Raw genomic sequence first — 16,366 nt, 5'->3', positions numbered from 1 at the left:
GGGTATATTTTTATTTAAAAAATATTCCCAGCCCCTCCGGAGCTTGCGTCATTTGCCGGCGCAGTGAAGACAAGCGTGATAATGCTTCCCGTGCAGGCGAGAATTCGAGTTATCCGTACGGTTTTAGATCTCAAAATATAACCGCATTATCTCTCGTATTTATCGGGACCATGAAACTTCACTGAACTGCTGCCTCGCACGCATGTCCACTCTTGATGCAGCCGTCAGCGCACCAACATCCATGCCGCTGACGCGGACTCGCGTCGTCTACTCCGCGTGCACTCATATTGCACTTCCTATCCGCCAACAAGTGCAGGCCAGCTATGAACTCGTGCAGAGCTAGTGCTGCACCACTACAAAACGAATACGAGAGTGCTGGGACACGAGCGGCACTGACAAAACGAATACGGAAGTGCTGCACCGCCTCAGCTAGGTCAACGAATGCAGTCAAATCGAAGATACCTAGGGAGTGTAGGAAAAAAATGGTCCCGTGCCCTCCGATAGAGGCTGCGTGTGTCGAACCGACGTCCGGGATAGGGTGAGTACTATAATACTAGACTCATTGAAAAAAAAGGTAGAGTTTTCTACCCATGCGGGTAGAAGGACGCAGTTGGCATGGGAGGATAAAACACCGACCTCGGTAGTTTCTTCCTTTCGAGCGAAAAAAAAAAAAAAAAGAAGAAGAAGGCCTCGATAGCTTAGTCGGTAACGTGTTGGCTTGACTTGCTCAACTTCGCAGGTTCGAACCGGGCCGAGGCCGGTAGCAGTGTGGGGTGGTAAACATTGCTTCCTACTTGGTCCTTCATCTGTATATATATTTAGTAAAAATTATTCCCAGCCGTTCCAAAGCTTGCGTCTTTCCGGTGCAGTGACAAAACAAGCGTAATAACTACACCGTGCGAGCGAAAATTCGAGTAATCCGCTCGTTTAGGTCTCAAAATATAACCGCATTATCTCACGTATTTATAGCGACCATGCAACTTCACTGGAATGCTGCCTCGCACACATGTCCACGCTTGTTGCAGGTATAGGAACCGTCAGCGTACCAACATCCGTGCCGCTGACGTCGACCCGCGTCGTTTGCTCCGCGTGCACTCGTACTGCACTTCCTATCCGCTCCTTGCAATAGAGTTTCTCCAGCAGCTGGAGCGCCCTCTACCAGCCACGTGTTAACATTTGGGTATAGTAACTTCGGGGCGGCTCTCTTACTTTCCTTCGGTTAGACTTGTCTCGCTAAATGGTATCCACCAAAGCGAAGCTTATTACAATCGCTTAGTACAGCGCACCTCGCGTTCGTAATTTTTTGTAATGAAACATGTATGAGACGCGACAAGCCATCACATCACATCACCTCTGCCAGGCAAACCTCGTCGAAATAAAGGAGGAGTCGAATAGTCCCAGTTTCTCCAGTGGGTTTAACATTCTTACGGTTTTCTTTTCTTTCTTTTTCTTTTTTTGCGGTGGGTTTTATTGTTTTTCGTTTCCGACGGATGGGATGGTGTTCTCTTTTGATACATTCTTTATGGAATTCGAGGGGGAGGTGAAATTGCGGTGCTACACGGTCATACTTATAGTAAGGGCCCGTAATAAATAGTGAGTTTTAGCATACCATACTCTGTCCCTTTGCGTACGTAAGGAATAGAGTCTTGGTTCCGCGCAACGCGCGTGCGAAGAACCACCAACGCTGTCCCTTATGTGCGTAAAGGCGACAGCGTCCGTTAAAACTCACTATTAAGTGTACAGCAAAATACGCGAAAATCCACCCCTCTCATTACAGGGCTTTCTAAACGACAAGGTAAAAAGACCTTACGTAATATATTAAGCTAAAGGTGTCCTCATGTCTACTGTTCAATGAAAGGTAAAAAAATTGCTGTGTAGTTCTGCATTTTCGAAATTTCATTTTCGTTTCGAATGTTTCTGCAGTGTACTATTAAACTTCTCTCACAGACATAATTTCGTTGATGCCAGACAGCCACCAGGCCAACGAAACGCCACCTCAGTATCCATGGCAAGTTTAATCGAAATTTATTATCACCTATATCGTTTGGAAATAGTTTATGCAAATCCTGTGACCCCCCCGTAACTATACAATACCATAACATAACAATTCAACAAGCCGATAACTTCTGAGATTACGTGCATGCGGAAATAAAATTTAGCAAAAGTCGGTGATTTTGGCATGGTTCCAAGCCAGGACACATTGCAACAATGCACCGGGACATCTTCAGTACTAGTCGAGTGATGTGCATTCACAGGCAGAGCGTCGAACCGAACCGAACCGGAACCGGAACCGAAACCGAAAACCGGAATTAACCGTTATTTTTAGCTGTAACTGAACCGTAATTGCTAGCGCCATCTTGGAGCTGAACCGGAACCTAACCAATCTAAAAACTTCGGTTACTGGTTCGGGATACCAGTTTGGTTCGGGTTGGTGTGTGCCGCCTGTTATCTATCCCATCGTCTGGTGGCAACATCCGTTTTATGTGACATAATGCTCGAGATCTGGCGGTCCATTCGGTAGCGCGGGACATGCAAGGCCAAGGGTGAAGGAAGTTGTCCTCTCGCCGCCGCTTATAGAAGAAACATGTTTTGTCATTCCTACCTTCGAAAGTTTGCAGCAGCAGTGCATTGTAACAACATCATGTGGAACCTTAAAATCGTAGCCAAAGAACCACTATGTTCAATAAGGCTGCACTGCACTGCTGCTGCAAGTGTACCGCGACTCGCCTGTCACAGCACTTCAATCCTTCCATTTGCAACTTGCAAAACTTTGTTGAGGAAGTTCGTGGGCCAAAAACCGTGTCATAACAACAATCAGCAACTTTAGCTAGACACCTAAAGCCAAGTGGAGCAGGAACAGCCGCAACGCAGTCAAATCGCGTAGTCAAAGCATGCGCGGATATGCACCCTTCACTACCCAACATTTTGCACAGCGCCGGTAGGGGACATAGGACGCTGGCTCCACCTGCGTGGTGCAAGGAGCGGATCCAACAAGTGCAGGCCGACCGTGAACTCGCGCAGAACTAGTGCTGCACCACTACAAAGCGAATACAAGAGTGCAGGGGGGGTGACACAGCGAATACGAAGGTGCCGCACTGCCTGAACTAGTTCAGGAAATGCAGCCAAATGGAACAGACTATTATCTGCAGTCCTATATCCTGCAGCACGTGCAGACAAACCTCACGTGTAACATGAGAGCACGCCACCTACTAGACGCTAGGCAGCCCTAGCGGCTGCAGCTGTAGTCCTATGAATGGATGGATTCGCGCTTGGATGCTGACAGCCAGATTCCCTCAAACAATATATATAATTACGTAATAATAACAGTTGAACTGTGTTGGGTACAACCACGGTCCCTTGATAGGTTTCTGGTCATGCAGCCAGTCCTCCTCAGGTAACCGAGGATGCGGCTGTAGAGTATGTACCACTGCGCCAATCTACAACGTTGCAAGGTTGCAAGCTCACTGACCCAGGCTGCGTGCGCGCTCCGATTGGTCGACAACGTTTTGAAGTCGCATTTTGTACGCGCGCATGTGTGTGCAGCGTCCCGGCGGCCGTTTCAGCGTAGTTTCGAAATAGCGTCGGTCGGCACGCGGCGTCCGTCCTCTTGTGTTCCGTGTTCCGGTGATGTCAATCGGCAGAACAGTTTGTGATTCTACGCGTGTTGTGCTGTTCACGACTATTATCGCACGTACAGTCTATCAACTACGGAACTGGAATGCTTCGTGGGCTGGTGCGGTTGGAGCGTGAAGAACACGTTCGGGCGCCGTCGGATTTTGAGGCCTGACAACAAAGACAGGATTATGATTACGTGCCACACAAGCGCCTTTCCGCTCTGCAAACAACGAAAGAAGATGCTCATCATAAAATCGGCCGGCAAGGCATCCTCTTGTGTTCCGTGTTTCGGTGATGTCAATCGGCAGAACAGTTTGTAGAAGTGTTCGCTGGTTTATTCATGCGTCGATGTGATTCAACGTGTGTTGTGCTGTTCCTGGACACGACTATTATCCAACGAACAGTCTATCAACTCCGGAACTGGAATGCTTCGTGAGTTGGAGCGGTTGGAGAGTGAAGAACAAGCGCGGGCCCCGTCGGATTTCGAGTGCTGTGTTCGTTTTGCTTCAAGTTCGAACTTAGTTACAGTGCGTCAGCAACGCAGTGGACTTTGTATTCACTGTGCATCCGTGTATCAGATCTTCGAATCAGTGCTTTGTGTCAAATAAATATTTCTTTTAGCCAAAAGAAGCTCCAGTTATTTTGAATATCGGGTAACGGCGGTAGGCGTGAAATCCGGTAGAAGTCGATGGTAGCCAGAACCGGTCGAAAGGTCAGCCAAAGTTAAGGCTCCTGATTGGCCGACTGGCATTGCATAATTTCTACAACGTTGCACTCTCATTGGTCGTGTGCTCAGTGTTGTGTGAATTATCTCAAACTATAGGCTCTATGGGGAGCTGCTGGAGCCTGATGCAGCTCCGTCAAAAAGTTGGCCTAGGGACAACAGGAGCCGCGTGGCGGCGCTGGGATCGGAACCCGGTGGGATCTCCCGCTCGGGCCAGCCATGGGAACGGCAGATGCAGTGTTGTTTTTGCGCTTTTCCAAACATCCTACAAGAAAATTGTTTGTTGCGATGGCTTTCTGCTACGTTGCAGCAGCTATAATGTGAATAATCGTGTTCGGGTTTGTTTTATGCGGAAAGCGGCTGCCGATCACTTCGACTGGCACGGATGTATTGTCGCGAGTCTTCTATCTTCAAACCCTCAACCGGAGATTCAAGCGCCGTTTATGTGGCACGGTGGTAAGGTGATCCGTACTTTATTTAGAGGACCTTCTGCAGTTAATCGCAGACAGTTACTGCGCCCATGACGGCGTACTAATAGGAGATATGCGAAATGAAGCGCCCTCTCTTGCCCGTTAGCGGAAACGCGCTCGCGCCATTTTCGTCGAGGCGATGCTTGGAAAGCATGGCCCCGCTTTTCCGTGTACACGGTTTGCGTTGCCCCTGAGTAAGTTTGACTGAATAGTGGCAGCTGAAAAGGGCTTCTGTTGTCATCCTATGTGTAAGCGCCTCATGTACCAGTGCGTTAGTAAAAGTTTGTTGTGCAGCAAGGCAGCAGCCGGCAGCATAGTGTAAACAACACTGCAAGCTTTTCGTTCTGCTTAGTAAAGAATCGTCTGATTACCACAACTTTTTGTCGTGAAAAGGACTGCGTATGTCGAAACTCTGAAGAACAAAACACAATGTTATTTAGTAATGATGAAGGTATCACCGCACTGCTGCGCGAAGCTGTACTAGCAGAGAGGAATAAAACGACAAAAGGGTGCGTATTCATGAATCTCTGTAACTGAGCACTAGGAAGAAAATGACATGAAGAAAAAACCTGAAATAGTATCCTGTAATTGAGGCTACTATCGGACCAGACTAAAGCTTAACGAGTAAAGCTTAACATTCTCGATCATTCAGAATTAATACGAGTATGCAGTCACTTTAGAATCAGACATTTGCCGCTCGTTTATGCACCACTGATGCAGAACCTGCACTCTAAGAAATTTCGTCGAAAAACAGACATATTTACATGAACCGTTGATGTAAAATTTTACAGAACCATTTGTAGATCTGTTTTAACAGGGCTGCTCGGTCAAACGAAACAAAAATGGTCGCTGAGGCGGTCTCCGCTGCGGAGAGTCGGAGTATGTTTTGCAGCAGTCAGGTAGCCCCGCAGAAGAACCTAGATACAGAAGTTGGAAGCAGGAGTCGCCCAACTCGACAGTTCGCCCACACCGTTATGGCTTTGAAGCAGGAACAGCGCAAGAACGTTTCAAAGTGTCGACGCACGCCGTGGCAACCGTCATTCGCCTTTCTCTTCGCCTGCCCTGCGGTCCTGTTGAAGCGTTGGTATGTACACTGCAATTTGTGTTCTTGTAGTGCTGGAAGTCTGTTGCAGCTAATACTCCGGTAATGGAGTGATAGTTTGGGCTGCTTCGCATACATTGCTTAGAATAGGGAAATCGTGTTTTCTACTTGTCACCCCGCAGGGGAAAAGCGGACGCTGTCGTGCTCGTAATGTCGGTTACTACAGCCATTCAGTTGGTACGTCATGCATGGCTGCAATAGCAATGTTGCGTTCATGCAGTTGGTATTGTGTTGTGCTCGTGATTGTTATTTTTGTTGTTGTTGTGTGCGGAATATGATATTCACGCCTTTTATTGAGGGTACCATAATTCTTCATGTCGGTAGTTGTAAGTTACACGTTCTTGTTTTGTTCCTTTTTTCACAGATGACGAACAAATGTAAGACACCGATCTCTTTACGCACGAGTTACTTTAGACATCAAAGGAAACATCTTAATGTCAGCAAGTATAAGTTTTCATGTTTTGCCTCTGAATGCAATGCGAAGCGTTTTCTTCACATTCCGTTTTCTCTTCTCAGTGCCTAAGAAATGATGCTCATAAAAAGCAACAACTGCCGGCTCCAACGATTTCCAGCATGGATGAGACTGAATCATTCCTTCTTGAAGAACTGCAGGTACCGACAGAATAACGGAGCATACAAGAGCTGATTTTCTCCTGTAGGTAAGCTTTGTGCTGAGATTGCATGAATGAAGCCATGTGTGCTTGCAGCATTATAAAGCACATTATAGCAGTGCATGTTGCTCTCCAGGAAGGACAACCAATCCAGGATTTCTCAGTTCCATCCACGCTAGTCATATATTATAAATTGGTAAGTTATGTGCTGAGATCGTGTTGTTGAAGCCAGGAGTGCTTTGCTGCATTATGGAGCACATTGTATGCACTTTGCGTTTCAGGCAGGAGAACCACTGCAGGGTGTCGCTCTTCCACCCACGCCAGCTATATTATCGATTGTTAAGTCTCCCATGCAAAAACTTCTTGGAAAAGCATAGGAGAGATCATGAACGTGCTGAGGAACATTCATCCGAATAGTTTCCTCCAATGTGTAACTTCCGCAGACATTTTCTTTTTACTGCTAATTTTAGCGGACAGAATACAGAACTGTTCCAAATGACAAATTGCACATATGGTTTGAGTATCCTGGACTATACAGCGCTCAAACATATGCTGACAGAACAATGTCCATCTTATGTACCTAGCTAGTCCCAAAATTACAGTTGTACGGCTGCGCTGTCATTTGTGCCACTTGCTCTTGCTAATATTGTACTTTGGATGGGGTATACATTTCAGATGCTTCCTTGAGATCTATCAATCGGTGGGAGCTACATGAAGGCACAAGAAGCATTGTTCGAGCACAGAGAAGGTTCTCTTGTTGGGGGCATCAAGCAGCATGAAACAAATGCTTGGATGCTTGGATAGACCCTCAGAGTAGCCCCTCTGCACATGAGAAGAGTTAATGTATGATTGCAAGTGGGTATGAAACTACAGGAAGATCCTCAATAACGACGAGTAGTTCTAGGACTGACGGTTTTGTCATGGACTTCACCACGTTTCTTGTAGTTTCTTACCTGTAGAGAGAAATCCTTCCAAGGCAGTGGACAGAGTGCTGTAATTTTGATATAGCTACAGAACTAGCATGTAATATGTAACTGGGGCCTTGTAAAATTTACATCAACCTGTTCTAATACAACAACAGGAAAGCCTGTTGCTACAACAGACAATACCGGTTACATCAACAGTCCCTGTAAAATTATTGAAACAGGCCTATGTAAATATTAACAGGACTCCTGGACTATTTTTTCCAGCACTTTCCTGTTAAAACAACAGAGAAATTTTTCTCAGTGTGAGAGGCAGACCCGTAATGTGATATGAGTGATCCTGATTTGACTCTTTTTGTAAAATCACTGAACTTATGGTGAATTATATCATAACCCGCAGGTGAATTGTCAAATGTGATAGATTGGAATACTGTTTTGCATATGTACCTAGTGCGCTCTCTTGACGTACATCCTAACTCCAAATAAGCATGTGCACAATAATTTGCGGTCTCTACATGTGTTCTCTACTGTGTTCCAGTTTCTCGTGCACAAGGGAAAGTAAGAAAAGAAATTAGTCGAACCACTAAATAGGCCAGAACGCGAGAATAGGACATCATCTATGAATATTTGCTTTTAAATATTATTTATGTTTGTGTGTGTGTTAAAGGAGCTCTGAAAGCCATCTCAAAAATTTTCCGTTCCGAACGCGTTGTGGAAGCAGGTAACTTAACTTGGTGATTAACACGAAAATTTTCTCTGTGCGCGATGATTTTCGTAGAAAAAAAGACACTTGAAAATCGCCGCGCGTGTTCCCACTCGACTCGCTCCTCCGTGTCAAACGAGGAGGAGAAAGAAAAAAACGTCATTGGTGACGTAATAAAAGTTGAAAGCGGCGACCGCGCTTCTATCCGGGTCAGTGCTGACTGGTTTTCTTTTCTTTCTTTCCGTTTTCTTTCACCCTGCTTTCTCTCTGTCAAGGGATGAATAAGGGAGGACCTCGATATTCATGGTCGTGAAACCCCCGTTCTCGAAATTCATGTTCTGGAAACAAGGAAAAGGGGAAATGCTGCTTCGTAAGATGTTATGCCGCGATTAAGAACATAACATCAATATTTAACCACTCAAATTCAGGAATTTTCTATATGTGTTCAAGTCGCCTTAGCGAACGAAAGACACATTTAGAAGCCATTTGGCTTAGCAGGGCGGCATGTTCGTTGGTTAGTTGTGTGCTTGCAATATTATGGCTGGGTTAGTCACAGTTTGCCGTTGGCAGTTTTCCGCGCGCAACATCTGCATTTTCTAGTCAGCTAAAATTTACGCTAGTCACGTGTTGTTTCAGTGCACGCTGATATGTCGTCGGACGCAAACTTAACCGGCGTTGTCGGTCACTATATGGTGGATAAAACTGATGCACTAGTACATGGTGACAAAACAAATGGCGCCGAGCACGGATGAACTCAAACTTGCGTGTCTGCGTCGTCCACATTTGTAGTCTGCATCGGCCAATTCTCGTTTAGCTCGATGGTTGGTAAGTTGACCATAAATTGTGGTGGTCTTATGACACTGCTTGGCTATGTTGGTGTGTAACTCAGGCAATGAATGTTCAACTCCTGATGCCACGATGTGCCGGCGACGGCATATTGCGATAGATTTCACTGGATTGTATCTGACAACGTATGGGCAAGAACACTCCTCCAGCTGAATAAGGAATTAACTGAACGGCTAACAAAGTTGCTAGTCAAAGTGACGGGCACTATAGTGATCATAGCGAATTAGTGATATAGCGTATATTGATATAATGACATAGCGGACGGAATTAGTGGTCATAGCCATGCAGCGATCATTTCGAGGCGTGAAGTGAAGCAGCGCTTAGTGCCGCACTGTGTTTATACGTATTGCCACCAACAACACAACAAGAAACAGTCACCACGATAACGAACAGCATACAAAACACAGACACGGACAGAACAGCGTTCAACTGGCAGTCTGGCACCTGAAGTTTATTTTCATAATCCACCTACTCCGGAAGGTCGCTTTAGGGAAAGCAAGGTCAAGCAGGGAGAGGTTGACCGATTTTTGGTTGACTTCGCTCGGGGAGTAGAGTCACTGTACCGGGGGACTGTTACTGTTCCCCCGGGTACAGTGACTCTATCGGGGAGTTCAATGAGGAGGCCTCTACAATCTCACGGTTTAACCTTGAACAGTGTCTATAGACCAGTCTTCGTTTACTGTATCTGATAAACCAAAGAAAAAGCAAAAGAAACTTCTTCCACCGCTGCAGCGGGGTTCCGAGTGAAAAATAGCAGACTACGTTCTTCGAAACCAATCAGGGGCTCCACCTTTCTGACGTCAAAATGACGCAAGCGGCTCGACGGCTCGTTCCGGGTATTGCCACCGTTGCGCACGGTCGCGATTTTCAAAATCGAATTCTGCGATATTTATGCACCTGTTGATAGTATTACTTCGCATGGTGCATTTTAATATGCTTATTAACCAATTGGTTCAAAAAAATGCTAGTGATTAAAGTGCTTTCCTAGCTCCTTTAAGGAAGATCACTTCTTGTAGTTGAACTACGTAGGATAAAACCATTCTTATTACAGGTTCAGAATCATGGCATTTATGTTGATCAAATGTTTATTTATTAAATAACAAATAAATGTTGGTCATGAAGTCACATGCTCGACAAACGGGTCCAGTCGTGGCTTAAGGAGAGCAAGCAGCAATGATAGAACCAGATATCTTCCAACATCTAAATCTGAAACTTAGTACTATATCGTCTAATTATATATCACAACTACCATATGCAGCAGCACTACAACCGTGGCGTGGTTACCAGAATCAAAAAACATTAAGGAAGAAATTGCTCTGCACAGTGCGGCAAATGCTATGAAAAACTCCTGCATCAAAATATTCCCTTTTATAAGACCAGTATCTCATTTAATCTTACCATCACAATATCAGCTAAAACTAAAAAGTGAAGTATTGCAGAAAACAAGGTAAATGCAAATGCCGAACGTCGATGATAAATGCCGTGTGAGATCTCGCTGAAAATGGAATCGATCGCAAAACTGTAGGACTATTTCTGCTGCTGAGACTAGAGTTCTGAACAGTTTGTCATACGCACATTCCACCGAAATGTTCTGTACTCCACCGAGAAGTCGTGCTTCAAAAATTGCGGCCGTGAATTTCTCTTTAGCGGAATCCCCTCAAGCCGCGCTGCAGCTCGTGAGAGAACTGCCTTAGCCATGGCGGTCGGGAGCGGCGCACTCGACAGATGGCGCGATTTCGCATATCTCCTATTGACGCGATCGGCCGATCGCAATCACACCAGTCTCTTTTACGTGGTACCAGATGACTTACTCTCACTTGTTGCCGCGAAGCTAATGAAGACAAAAGTATGGTTTCTAAAAGGATGTCGACTCACTCAGACATGTCACGAAATTTAGCCGCTGTGTCCTTGTCGTTCATCTCTTGTTTTAGTCATCTCGTGTCTACCTTATTTCTTTTCCGAGACTGAAAGGAACCGCCATGTGTCCGACATGCTTCCGTGAATCAATCTCGAGCAGCATTTTTATCCTGACATGCAAAACAACTTTAATAATGTGTACTTTATTTAGTGCGTAGAGGACTTTGTACAGTTAATCGCAGACAGTTGTATGACCGCTTATAGTATTTGACGCGATCGGTCGGCCGCGATTACACGATTATTGCACCAGTTAACATCCCTGGGAGCCAAACCAGCTCAAAAGTCCCAGTTGCCTGAGCAATTTTCTTTAACTTTCTATCCAAGGTATATCTAAACTGGTAGCGAAAACAAGCGAAAATACCAAATATCAGACCCATCGGCAAAGGTACCAGCATGAGGCGCGAGCGGTCCTGCGTTGGTAGTAGAGGTACGATAGTAAACAAAAAAAAAAAAAAAACTTGAGTTGAGAGTTTGAGAACTTGAGAACAAAGAGAACTTGAGAGTTGAGAGTTTGATTATAGAAAAAAAAAACGGAAGATATTGAATTCGTCACAGACGAATTCTGCTACTCCCTCAAAGGAAATGAAATGACTGAGAAATGAATGAAAGGAGAAAGAAAACTGCAAAGATGAAAAGGTAAAAATAGAAAGACATCACCCCTCCCAGTCACCGAACTGTACGTGCATATGCGTAGCTACATCCCCTAGAAGTGAGCTGAAGTGAGCTAAGAAACTAATAGGAACGGGGAACTCGACGACACATGCCTAGAATGCGGTCCTAAAATACAGAGTCCATCTCACTGCTCACTATGAAGTTGACAAGCGCTGACAACGCCGCATCTCTCTTCCCGGGTTCCCATACACCCAGCACCTTGACTATATCGAATGTTCTATTGTCCAAGCGGTCTAGAGCAAACTTCAATGTAGCCCTTTGGGATGCATATCTTGTGCAGTGCATAACGATGTGTTCCGTGTTTTCCACAGATGCACACACTGGACAGTTCGCTGAACTAGCCCTACCGACTTTATGGAGAAACTGTTGACCATCCGATGCAAAAGTGTTTGTATAGGTCGCGGTATGCTGGACGGAACACGGAATTTCAGCTCCGGGTCAATCTGATGAAGCAAGGATGGCCGCCTGTCGACTTGTAACCATCGTCTTCTGCAAATGTCTTCTCTCAGCAATTTTAACATGTGCTTCACATCTGACGTGGAATATGTCACCGTGTGTTCCGTTGACGATAGGTGCGCTATATCCGCCATCTCATCTGCAGCTTCATTACCCCGTATGCCAACATGTCCAGGAATCCACTGAAGCAGTATGTCGTGGCCAGTATCTACTGCTTTCTTGTATGCGATGAGAATGTCCCGTACTATTGGCACCATACAGCCACTTCCCAAGAATGATGTTATGGCTTGGAGGCCGGCCTTTGAATCGCAATATATGACCCATTGCGCGGGCTCCTGGCGTGCGGCCACATACTGCATTGCAAGCTGCATGGCTACCAATTCCGCTGCTGTCGACGATGTTCTGTGGGAAAGCCTTGCCATTACTTCTCTACTATGCTGTGGCACAACAAACGCTGATGAAGACCCAGACGTTGACGTCGACCCGTCTGTGAAAATTGCGGTCCTAGCACAATGGCTCTCCATCAGTCAGACAGTACTGTTTCAACACTGGAGATGGTAGTGAAGCCTTTTGGTGATATACACCAGGAACAGTCAGCGCGATACGAGGAAGTTGCAGTATCCACGGAGGATCGACCGCCGTTAATGTCAACTGTGCTTTTGGTAAAGCACTGCGATATGGAGCGATCACGTTGATGAATTGCGAATTTCGACGTGCCACCTTTACAACAGAACTTTACAACATGGGCATGGCTTGTGTGTGTACTAATAGGTTATTCATGATGCAGGAAAAACTTTGTTGCCCCACTCGTGCACATATATGAAACCATCTACCACACGAATACATTTCCGTGTCCTGCTCCCTTTGCGCATGTGTCATAGTGGGCGTGTTTATTCGTGTATCTCTGTATCCGTGTGTGGTGCCGTGTGTCCGTGGGTTGTAAAACGGAGTTCGTACACTTTTTGGGTTAAACTGGAAGCGACGTTCACATCTCGGAGCTGATGCAGACCAATATTTACACGTGTGAACAGACGAATACAATGCATCCCCTGTTGCTGGCCCCGCGAAAAATTTCGTCATGGGACGAGCGGCCATGATAGCGTGAGTGTTAGGAGGAATCAGCTGTGCACCAACGATGTCATGTTTTGTTGCAATGTACCTATAATGGCCACTCATTGAATAAATGCAAACGTCTAATCACTACGTGTACGTATAGCTCTAGGTGGGAAATGGACCTTAAGTGAACCTTCCTAATTTCTGTGTGGGCATCATGATGTCCTTCTGTTTGGAGCTGTCAAAATACTATGTGATAACTGTATGTTATAACTGTATTTCGAATTGATATATTTAATTAAACCTGATATGATTTATTTTTCTGTGTTCTCGTCTGGTGGTATTGCCTGGGTGAGGAAAAGGGAATACAACGCAAACGAAGTGCGCGAATGTAAACGTGCCATGGCTAATTATGCACTACTTATTATTCATACTGCTGACGTCATCTGTGATGTCATTTATTTACAATGGTAGTAGTCCGCGCAACGGATGGATGGCGCTGTCCGTCTCTATTATGGCGTCATTCTGAAGGCACAGGGGCCTATGAGAGTTGCGCTACCTGTTTGGATAGAACTTGTTCTATCCATAAAAGCACTGAGTTCGTTGTTGGTGTCGACGGCGCACGCTTTCTTTTTACGGGGCTACGGGGCCGTTTCCCTGGGCTCGTTGTCTGACAGAACGGCTTCGCAGTTTCGGCAAGGGCCCGAAACTCGCCAGTTCCTTTGCGGGATAAAGTGAGGCGCTTCATGCGTTTCACGTCATCGGACGTCAGAAAACGTCATAAATTGAACGTCATGGAGACATCCGGCAGAGGAGGCACAGTAAGCCGGTTTCGCCGCCGCGAAAATAGTGTCGCCGCTGGCATTTCCCGCCAAATTCCGGCTATTTACTTTCCATTGGCTCCGGTCCCCCACGTGACCTTTCTCGATCATGATTGGCTGATGCTCATTTAACCGGTGGACTCGCCCGCGTTCGTTTCTCCGAGGCGCCGACCCGTCTGACCGTTGTGTAGCTCGCGTGAGTCGCGTCTACTTATGTGAGCAGGCGGTGATTTCGTTTCGTGGATTTCGAAGATCTTCGAGCCATGGACGAACGCCTGAATGAAAGGTAAGCAGGCAAACGTATGATGCATGTCAGTGATCAGCAGGGTGTCGGAGCGAACCGAAAACCGGAACCGAAAACCGAAAAAAAACGCTATTTTGGTGAGAACCGGAACGGAATCGAAACCGTACACGTTTTTTTTTTTTCGCTCAGGAGGGAAACCGAAAAATATATTTAACGGTTTTCGGTCCAAGAAAAAACTTCGCCGGTTTGGACTACGGAAAGGCGAATGAAACAGACGTCGTGTGCTCTGAAGTCATGTCATGGATACTATACGAGGGTTACGGTTACGGTGGAATGTATGTTGGTATACTATGACCCTTAGGCTCCCTTTGTAATGCTTTATCGTTCGCGCACGCACACAGACTTAAAGGTACATGTGACTCTCTAGCAATGTGCCGTAGTGTTCGTTTTAATTTGATCCCCCCAAACTCTCCTCAACTAAACAGCGACCCAAGGGGGCTGCATAACGGCTTCTTTATCGGTAATGTCGCGCAACGCGTCCCTTGTTTGAGAGCAGCTAAGTTGAATACATTGACGTATACGCGAGGGCAAGCCCGTGCGATGTGGCAACTCTTTTGTGGACAGGACACGAAGCAAATATAACGGAGCCATCGAACGCGTTTGTGAGTGAAGGTGTTCCTCGATTTGCGTCGTACTCGTGCGGTGGTGCTTGCTGGCTAGACAGTAGCAACAAACATTCGGATGGGACGCGATCGCTCCAACCCAGCAAGAAAGTGCTTTACGTATGACATCACGACAAACAAGTCCGTTTGTAACATGCGCTTCAAGAAAGGAGAAAGCTCATTCAGACAGTAACCTACAGGAACCAGGAGCTACCAATTTCACAGCTGTCTATTAATATTACATACCATGTATTCGGAATAAACGGGTTTACATTTTGTAACATTTATTTTTTTGTGGGGATGAATATTCCCAGCAGAAGCGAAACCGGTTAAAAACCGGTATGAACCGTTATTTTTTTGCTCCGGAGCAGAACCGGTACCGGATCGTTTATGATGTAACCGGAACGAAAACCGGAACGAAAAACGTTTCGGTTCGACACCCTGGTGATCAGACGTTTAATACTGTCGCCTAACTGTGTGCATGGAGGTACGCCTTGTCCCGTATTACATCACTTTCTGCCGGTATCAGTCATGATCTGGTTGATGATTCTGCGTGGCGTTACTTGTTGCGTTTTGTTCCGCTATTTGAATGTGTCTGATGTTTAATACATTGGTGTGCATGAAAAGGAAAACAGCGTGCATCGCGTACGCAGGGCTCCTCCAATTTTGGCATTAGTCGACATTAGGCGCGTAACGCTGGCATGTCTTACAGAGCGTATTCAGCCAATTAACGTTGCCTGTGCTCGGGTTTACCATATTATTAACAGGTTCCCTTGCTCTTTTTGTTTTGTTTTTTCATTCAGACACCGACAGCTGTTCGTGGCCCTGCGATCCGCGAGCATGTGGCCCCTGTCACCAGAAAATTCGACAGTTGTGCTGGGATGAAGCGGATGGCTTCTGCGACTCATCACGTGCTACATATATGTATAATATTATCTACTTTCTCCAAACCGAATAGCTTCCCTTAAGGATTGTATAATATGATAGTCACGCTTTCTGTTGCTCGGCACTATTTATTCTGCAGTATTCTGTAATAATCGTGTAGATTTACTTGCATTCAAATGTTGCTTCTTATGTATATGTTTACCGTGTCAATAAATTTGTACATGTGAATTCCTTCGTCTTCTGGATTTTCATTTTCTGCTTCCCGATAATATTAGCAGATGGCCTGGCGAAGCGCTCGGAACAGGGGGGGGGGGGAGAGAAGATGAGTGAGAGGGTGTGGAGAGGGCACGCAGCGCACATGCGCAGTTCGATCAGCCAGCGCGCGCTTTTTGGCGCCGTTTTCCGGCTATTTTGTCGTGATTCGTTACGGATGATCACGTGGTCAAGGGGGGCGGTGGTTTTCGTGGCAAAACTGTGGAAGCTACAGCTGCACTCCACTGCATCCGGTGGCTAGTGATTACTGATTGGTTCCCATGAGGATGAATTCGTTTTCTGAGCGATTATTGGCCGTTTTCAAATTTGTCCGCGATCGCTCAAACAGGCGACAGCGCGGCGGCTATGCCGGTTGGAACGGGCGTCCACTGAGTCGTCCGGACGGTGTC

Source organism: Ornithodoros turicata, chromosome 6 (assembly GCF_037126465.1).
Source record: "Ornithodoros turicata isolate Travis chromosome 6, ASM3712646v1, whole genome shotgun sequence".
Classification (NCBI taxonomy): domain Eukaryota; kingdom Metazoa; phylum Arthropoda; class Arachnida; order Ixodida; family Argasidae; genus Ornithodoros; species Ornithodoros turicata.
This window is presented reverse-complemented; position numbering follows the sequence as displayed.